Genomic DNA, 10,081 nt, shown 5'->3' with positions numbered 1-10,081 from the left:
CTTCTGCATTACTCTAACCCTGGAAACCTCAACCTGCCTCTCTTGCACCTGACATTTCTGATCACCAGCCCCATGGGCACCCCTACAATTAACACATACCACTACTTTCATAATCCATAGAATTAGGAATTAGAGTACTTAATTTAATAATCTCGTAAACCCGACCCTAGGGAGCGTGGATACATTGTGGGAGTGAACAAGTCTGCCTAGGGAGACTATAATCAGATAGGATAGGAAACTTTAGCCTAGGTACCAGTCTGTTGGAGTTATCATTCCTCTCCTTGGAACTCCTTGTCATGCTAAGCAGTTTATCTTTATTTTGGTGAGTAACGAAAGTATATTGAATCCAGTCACTTAACAAATTGGTCAAGAATTTCATCTATGGACAGCAATTATTATTAGTGATTCACTATACTGCAGCCGTTGCCAGGGCTGGCAACTTTTGAAGAAAGCTTGGAGTGAGATTTTGTCTAGACTGGGTCTGGGGGTCCTCTCCCAGGAAAATTGTACTCTTCTAAAGCTCATTTCCTGCAATTCTATGTATTTTGACATGGCTTAGGCCCATGACCAGGGTGAGAAAAAAACACAGGTCAGGTGTATTCAGAATGCTTTGAACATGAAATGAACACTCAAAATTCGACGACTTTGTTACTTTGAGATTTTTGGGGGAGGAAATTTTAAGTATGCTAATATTTTATTAAACATATTTTTTTTGGTAGTTTGACACTTTATTCAGACAGTAATTAAATTAGATGGGGAGACAGGCAAATGGGAGAAACAGTGGGAAGGTCAGTGGGAATGCTCTGCACAGGAAATACTCATATTAATGGCTGATGGCAGTGGGTAACCAAATCATAGACTGCAGTCTCCTTGTCCATAGACTGCTTTCAAGGTAAGGACACAAACATTTTGTATTTTGTAATTTTGGTGAACTATCTCTTTAAAATAGGACTAGAAGAAAATCCTGCTTGCTCTCCAGGAGGGTTAGCCACCCCTGATCTATGTTTCCCAATGGGTGTTTAAAAATATTCTTGTTATAACAATTAATTTCTCAATCACCCTACCTTTGAAAAAAAAATCTAATGAATATCAATATTCAGGTGGTATATGCCTGTAGCTCAGTTGGTAGAGCATGGCGCTTGCAACGCCAGGGTTGTGGGTTCGTTTCCCACGGGGGGCCAGTATGAAAATGTATGCACTCACTAACTGTAAGTCGCTCTGGATAAGAGCGTCTGCTAAAATGACTAAAATGTAAAAATGTACTAGTTGAAGATCCTTTCCATCATCTTACTCTACATAGACAAAATATATGATGCATTTATGAGTCCCCCTACCATCTCTGCCTAGCATGTGCACAAAACTAAAATGGCCTGGAGCAATTAATATCCAATGCTTATTCAAAACTGTCCATGAATGGCTGCAAAAATACATAGCCTCATATAATTCATTTTCAAAGACACAAGTTGACATATCAGACACTGGAAAAACAGATTTACACTTTTGGGTTCACAATCTGTTTGACAAAATTATTTTCATAGTTACATATCAGGTCACCCTACCAAACTTCCTGCTAAAACAGTCTGTCTGCTGCCTTTTGGTTGTCACAGCCTAAATGCCAATCACCAAACGAGGGACCAATGCAAGTGTGGATTAAATCGACTTTAGTACATGCTGTCAAAAGGCTACATTCTGCAATAGGGACGGGAGTAACAGCAACCTAATTTGGTAGACAACATTGTACATAAAACAGAGCTATCGTGCTACTGTTTTTACAGTTTTAGAACGTTCTCCACTGAGTTTATATCACTCAATTCAGCGCCACTCCAATCTTTAAAACGCGCACCCAATCCCCTTATCCCTTTACATAACTAGACCAATCATATGCTTCAAATGTGCCGCGGTTCACTGCTGTGGCAAGATAGAACAATGATAGAGGTTCAGCGCGTGATGTTAAATTGTAGTCGCAGATGCTCCGATTTCAAAACGATTTGGAGTAGCATACATTTGAAAAAGTTAACGCACTATACAATGGACTTAGAAAAATAAAAGCAGTACTTTTCAATGCGTGAGATATGAGGTGCGGCGTGTGGGCGTGAGAGGAGGGTCAAATGCGTGTGTCTCACGGCCAATGCGTGAGCGTTGGCTCTGCGTTGCATATAGTTGCAACAGCTGGCCACGCGATGGCAGGCACAGATAAGGTTTTTTGCCTGAAGTCTCTGGAGCTAGGTCTGAGAATTATTAGACCAAACATTGACAGGCCTACGACAAGACATGCAATTACATGAAATATGATATGATGACATGACATTAAACCTGCGTTAATACAACTGTTTAAGTTTAATGATAATATTTTAGCATAGAATATAAACATAATAATAATATAATAATATGCCATTTAGTAGATGCTTTTATCCAAAGCGACTCACAGTCATGCGTGCATACATTTTTGTGTATGGGTGGTCCCGGGGATCGAACCCACTACCTTGGCGTTACAAGCGCCGTGCTCTACCAGCTGAGCTACAGCTAAAAACTGCTGCTTTCTTTAGTGATATCTATCTGATAAGCTATACTCTAGTATTGTCATTTATATGCCCAGTCTGTATTGTGTTCCATAGGTTTGTGGGTACGTGTGTTTAGGTAGTGTCTTTTAGTCTTTCTGTTACCTTTATTTTACCAGAAAGTCTGGTTGTGTGTTAGGAGGGGGGTTGGGTGTGGGGACTTGCAGGGGCTGGCAAGCAAGTTGACTCTTCCTCTCTTTTGAAAAAGTTGAAAAAGCAGAGTCTTTTGAGGTTTTGATGAATAATGCCTGCATTCTCATTCTTCACCTTGCCATACTGTCTAGCACACCCACACACACACGCACACACACACACATTCAAAGCACAGTGTGGAGGGGAGGACCGCCCAAGGGCAACTGGTGATAAATGACAGAGCCCTCCACCACCACTGTCTCCCCGGGTTCCTCCCTGCCTTTGTCCTGCCCTGTCAGATTCCCCCTCGGCCTCCCCAGCCCTGCTTAAAAGGCCTTTTCACTGACATTAAAGAGAAGGAAGCGCAAAGCACAATGTCGTGTGGGGGCACGGATGTTTTCTTAAGGTGGTCTCTACTCGACTACACACTGTCTGAGGTGTGGAGGGAGGGAAACAAAGGTACAGTATGTTTTTTTTCTTCTTCTGTGATCCACTAATCTCTGGAGCTCTACTACACACCCTGTCTCTTATCTTCTCTCCCCTCTCCCTGTACTTCTATCTCCATGCTGTCTCCAGGGCCAGATTAAGAAATCATAGGCCCCTGTAAGTTTCCTGACCATTTAAAACATAATGTTTTTTAAGCATTCTGAGAATGGAAGTGAACATTTTCCATGTTCTGGGAACATAAATGGTTAAGTTGCAGGGAGGTTCTGAGAACGTTTTACTATGGTTCTCTGAAAGTTTTCCTGGGAGGTTTTATTAACGTTATGAGAACGTACGTTATTTGAACATAGGTTATTTGAAGGTAATAAAATAACGTTCTGAGAACATGTTTCAATAAGACTTTTAATAACTGCTAGCAACTCCAAGCACACATGGAAACTAATTTGCTTAGGCATTAATCATGCAAACACATTTTTCATTGTGGCACGGCATCAGTGAGATTCAAACCTTTGATATTTTGTTTGCTATCCATAGAATTAGTCCACTGCGCCACCAGGATAGAGTTAGCATACCATGTTTTTTTACTCATACAAAGCTGTTCAACTATTCAAACAGACGCCATTTAAAAGGAAACAAGCACTCATTAAGATCAGGCCAATTAGTAGGTGCGGCCAATACACCTGAACACAAGATAGAGAATAGCGAGAGTTTTGTTGACGCTGAGAACGGAATGTATATGTTTTTCAATAACATTCTTAGAATGTTCTTTGAACATTAATAATGTTTTCTTGTGGTTTTTATGGAAAGTTTTCTTAATGTTTTGAGAACATGGCTTTAAATAGAACCATGAGTAAACCTGGTGGAAATGTTATGCTGAAGTATTGAAATTCCCACAGGAGAACATTGTTTCTTAGCATTCTCTGAACTATTTGAGACCATTCCCAATGTCAAACCAGTTGGAGAACATTCATAGAACATTACCAAAAATAGCATTAAATATAACCATGTTTGAACTTTTAGGAAACATTCTGCTAAAGTAAATACCCACAAAAAACTGTTATTTTGTCAAGTTCTTTAAATAGTAATGTGCTGAGAATGTTCCAAAGCTAAGCAACTATCCTGCACCATCCCCAGAACATTGTTGGAAGGCTGTATGCAAAATAACCATAGGACAACCATGCTCTCACCAAGCTATAAGAAACATATGGTTCTCAGAATGTTATGTGCTGCCTGGGTATGGTTCTCAGGACATTATGTGCTAGCTGGGTATGGTTCTCAGGACATTATGTGCTAGCTGGGTATGGTTCTCAGAACATTATGTGCTAGCTGGGTATGGTTCTCAGAACATTATGTGCTAGCTGGGTATGGTTCTCAGAACATTATGTGCTAGCTGGGAGGCCCCCTTCAGGCTCAGACAATCACTCAAGATCCATGGTGTTAACAACAATGAGTTATTTTCCAATGTAGAACCACAGTGAATCAACCAAGGTGAGCGTCACAGTTTACTTGGCAGACATGGCTTTAAACAACAAGGTATACATTTCATTAGTCATCCTAGCAACACAGTGAAACACCTGCTGTTTAAAGAGAGACAAAGTGGTTCTTGAATAAATAGCTGTGATGACATGTACTTTATATATGTACACATATTGTATGTACTGTATATTGAAAGTATTGTCAAAGCTCTGAGCTCTCTGGAGGCAGTGTGGAAAGGAACAGAACGACTCAATTCAAACCTAATTTCTGTCCGAGTAGTGAGAGGAGACACCATGCCATGAGTGGTGAGAGAACAGAGCTCCTCTGAGTTGCTCTGAGGGGGTGTATTTACCGAGCCTTCTGCTTGTGTGACACTGTGGGTCTGTGTGATGCATGCCACAGCATCTAATAGCCTCTCTACTCCACTAGCTTCAGCCAGCGCTGCTGCTGCTGCCGAGTGTCTGCGCTCTCCTGCCACACTGACTAACACAGACTCCTCAGGCTACGGAGGAGCATAGAAACGTGAGGAGAGGAAAATTACACCATAACAAAGAGCGATACAGTATCAGGCTTTGAAGAAGAAATGCTGGAAAATAAAGAGCGTGCGAGCATGCTTGAAAGTCATTCCATGGGTCACTGTAAATTGGAGAGTGAAGCGAAAAGCCTTTATTTGGAATATACTGTCAATCTGCTGTCATCCATTTCTAGTTCAACCCTTTTCCCTTTTTCTATGAGCCTACCATTTTACCACTGAGGGGTTAAGACTGGAAAGTCCTTAGCTTCCACGTCACCTCTCTTTCTTATATACAGAGCTTATCACCACTTTATAAAGGTCTCCTTTAGACAATAGATTATTTATCTCCTTTATCTCAATAAGACTTCCTGGTTAAATAAAGGTGGAATTAAAGATTAGAGGTGGTTTATGTTTGAAGTCAGTGGTAGGAAGCTCTGCACAGCCAGAGCTGCATGTGGGACCCTGCTGTAGCAACAAGGTCGGAATAGGATCAGAATAGGTAGGGTTCTGGTTATGCCCCCACACTGATACCCCCCCATTGATGCTTACATTCACACAAGAGAGTCTGACTTTTGATTGGAGGGCCTGGCACCTGGTTTGAGAAGGTTGCTTCTGATTGGTCAAGCTGCTATCTGGCATCTGATTGGAGAAGCTGGTTTGAGAAACAAGCTTCTACTTTGAGAATTTGACTTTTGGAGTGAAGGTCACATTCTAAAAGGGAATTTTGGTAGAGTCACAACAGGAAGAAACTATGCGGCTGTTGTTGCAAGGGTTCCAAAATAGAAGCAAGGCATCGGAACCTACCCGGAGACCTATTGTATTTCAGGATGCAGGAAAATGCATGATGTTTATTTTGCTACTGCGGACTGCCTGGCCTTTTATCTATCCCTTATATTTTTCTGTTGGATCATTTTATGTGTTTGGGGGCTATTAATGGTCAACTGTATAGCAACTCTTTATAGATGATAATCCACTGAATATATAGACTTGTGTTAAGTGAAAAATAACACCACTACAAGAACAAAGGAACACATGAGGCATTGTAATTTACAGGTGTAATTGCTGGCTCTCGGTCTCACCTGAATTTCCTGCTTTTCCTTCTGGTTCAGTAAGCCCAGTGATCTAGTCCATGGCTGGGCGATGTGTCCAAGAGGTCATTGAGGTGAGGGTTAAGGTGGCCCCATAGGCATCAAGGACAATGGTGTACAGGGTAAACAGGGATAAAGACAACACAAACCAAATGACACATTTGATAGGGTAAGTGTACCTATTAAGCCCCCGTACCAATTAAGCTCACTTCCATCTTTGGATTCAAATAAAAAAGAACAAAACATACATTTTCAGGTGTTGAGGGGACCCCCTTTTTCAGATATTTCTAGTACCTTCTCAGATAAGTGATCATACTTTATGTAAAATTAAGAGATTCATGTGCTAATAAATGCACATGATAACATATTTCATGGGCATTCATGAATTACTATTTATTGGCAATTACAAATATGGGTTTTTCATGCTAGCAGTCGTGTCTGTATGTCCAAGTCACACAGTAGCAAGATCACTTGGTGAACTACAACAAGATAATAAACATTTCAGGTTACATCTTTGAATGCATTTTGTCTTATTTTCCTGTTAAATACATTTTAGTCATTTAGCAGACGCTCTTATCCAGAGCGACTTACAGTTAGTTAGTGAGTGCATACATAATTTTTTTATTTTTCATACCCTTGTGGGAATCGAACCCACAACCCTGGAGTTGCAAACGCCATGCTCTACCAACTGAGCTACATCCCTGCCGGCCATTCCCTCCCCTACCCTAGACGACACTGGGCCAATTGTGCACCGCCCCATGGGTCTCCCGGTCACAGCCGGCTACGACAGAGCCTGGATTCGAACCAGGATCTCTAGTGGCACAGCTAGCACTGCTATGCAGTGCCTTAGACCACTGCGCCACTCGGGAGACCTATATGGGGCGGCGCACAGACCACTGCGCCACTCGGGAGAAATAAACCTGCATTGTTAAACATAGATGCCATTTTTGTAAATTTGACATTTATTTAAGGTGGGTTTAAATTAAAAAGTACAGTTGCACAAAAAGCAACCCCCCTATATACAGAATGGAAATGGCAATAAATAAATATTGTTCAATATGATCAATAATATTTTAGTCTGTAGTGTATATTTATACCCCAAACCAAATATTTTATGAGTAGACTTTGCCATTCTGTCTTTCTCACCATAAACCACTGCTGTTCCAATTAACCCCATGTACAATGCCTTCAGAAAGTATTCATACCCCTTGACTTATTGCACATTTTATTGTGTTACAGCCTGAATTCAAAATGGATATCAATATTTTTTCCCCTCATAATGACAAAGTGAAAACATGTTTTTAGAAATGAAAATGAAATACAGAAATACACTACATGGCCATGAGTGTGTGGATTTGGCTTTTTCAGCCACACCCGTTGCTGACGGGTGTAAAAAATCGAGCACACAGCCATGCGATCTCCATAGACAAACATTGGCAGTAGAATGGCCCGTACTGAAGAGCTCAGTGCCTTTCAACATGGGACCGTCATAGGATGCCACCTTTCCAACAAATCAGTTCTTCAAATGTCTGCCCTGCTAGAGCTGCCCCGGTCAACTGTAAGTGCTGTTATTGTGAAGTGGAAACTTCTAGGAGCAACAACGGCTCAGCCGCAAAGTTGTAGGCCACACTAGCTCATAGAATGGGACTGCCGAGTGCTGAAGCCCGTAGAGCGTAAAAATCGTCTGTCCTCGGTTACAACATTCACTACCGAGTTCCAAACTGCCTCTGGAAGCAATGTTTGTTGGGAGCTTCATGAAATGGGTTTCCATGGCCGAGCAGCCGAACACAAATCTAATATCACCATGCGCATTGCCAAGCGTCGGCTGGAGTGGTGTAAAGCTTGCCGCCAGTGGACTCTGGAGCAGTGAAAACGCATTCTCTGGAGTGATGAATCACACTTCACCATCTGCCGGCATACACATTACTGACAATCTGAAATGGTCCACCCACACAGACAGTGTGGTGAAGAAGGTGCAACAGCGCCTCTTTAACCTTAGGAGGCTGAAGACATTTGGCTTGGCCCCTAAGACGCTCACAAACCTTTACAGATGCACCATTGAGAGCATCCTGTCGGGCTGTATCACCGCCTGGTACAGCAACTGCACCGCCCGCAACCACAGGGCTCTCCAGAAGGTGGTGCGGTCTGCCCAACGCATCACCGGGGGCACACTGCCTGCCCTCCAGGACACCTACAACACCCGATGTCACAGGAATGCCAAAAATATAATCAAGGACATCAATGACCCGAGCCATGGCCTGTTCACCACGCTATCATCCAGAAGGCGAGGTCAGTACAGGTGCATCAAAGCTGGGACCGAGAGACTGAAAAACAGCTTCAATCTCAAGGCCATCAGACTGTTAAATAGTCATCACTAGCCGGTTACCACCCGGTTACTCAACCCAGCACCTTAGAGGTTGCTGCCCTATAGACACAGACATGGAATCACTGGCCACTTTAATAATGTTTACATACTGCTTTACTCATCTCATATGTATATACTGTATTATATTCTACTGTATTTTAGTCAATGCCACTCCGACATATATTTCTTAATTCCTTTCTTTTACTTTTAGATTTGTGTGTATTGTTGTGAATTATCAGATACTAATGTGCTGTTGGAGCTAGGAACACAAGCATTTCGCTACACCCGCAATAATAGTGATTTGATTTGATAGTTGTTGGCTGTGCATCCTGCTGGAAGTATGCATTGCATGGTCAATCCGTATATGGCTTATCAGTCTCAAACAGCCGTGATCCTTTGAACGCGTTGGTTGGGGGCAATGAAACAACAGAGCCCCATTCAATAAAGGGATGCAAAGTGGGTGGTGGGGCGATTTGCACATGGAGCTTGGCAAAAGAGGGCATGATTTGTTGACATAATTTGAATCCAAACCCAAACTTAATTTACTTGTTGTGAGGCACTGAGGTTCCAAACCCCAGGTTCCAAACAGACTTTATGACCTCCCGAGTGGCGCAGTGGTCTAAGGCACTGCATCGCAGTGCTAGCTGTGCCACTAGAGATCCTGGTTCGAATCCAGGCTCTGTCGTAGCAAGCCGCGACCGGGAGACCCATGGGGCGGCGCACAATTGGCCTAGCGTCGTCCAGGGTAGGGGAGGGAATGGCCGGCAGGGATGTAGCTCAGTTGGTAGAGCATGGTGTTTGCAACGCCAGGGTTGTGGGTTTGAAAAATACAAAAAATAATGTATGCACTCACTAACTGTAAGTCGCTCTGGATAAGAGCGTCTACTAAAATGACAAAAATTATCCTATTTACACTTTGTGGTAAATTTTGACACTAGAATAAATATAACTGACTCATATCGATGCCACATAGGCCGTTTTCAAAGAGATTAGTTGGTTTTTAGGGGAAGTCGCGCTTTAACAATGATCAATGCATTGACATATTCAAGAAACGTGTAAATGTATACAATATGGCAGCTAAGGGACAGCAAGAGGTTCTGCAGTGGGTCTCAGTAACTGCTGAGAGACACAGAGACATTAATCTACTGAAACCTAAAATGGTAACACTACCGCCCAAAGCCATGGTAACACTGTGAGTGGACGTCAGAGTGCTAAGCAGGGCCTGCATGCTTAAACGTGACACGTTTATCACATCCTCTCTCTGGGCAGTTGGCTGGGTTACCCTGGGAACCTGGGGCTGTGGGGAGGGAGGGAGGCTGAGGTGAGGGGGTTAAGGGTATGGACAGGCCAGGCCATGTCTAGTGGAAAGAATCCATTGACGCCTTCAGTCCCAGATCGCTATCTGACCCTCAGTAGCCTCATATCTGATCAGGGATGAGTTACAGCCTGGAAACTCACCCTTCTTCACCTCCACACTAACCCCCCCCCTACTCCTCCTTTTCCT

This window comes from Coregonus lavaretus, assembly GCF_964263955.1.
Source record: "Coregonus lavaretus genome assembly, chromosome: 26".
NCBI classification, from domain to species: domain Eukaryota; kingdom Metazoa; phylum Chordata; class Actinopteri; order Salmoniformes; family Salmonidae; genus Coregonus; species Coregonus lavaretus.
The sequence above is the reverse complement of the archived record's forward strand: the minus strand, read 5'-3'. Positions refer to the sequence as shown.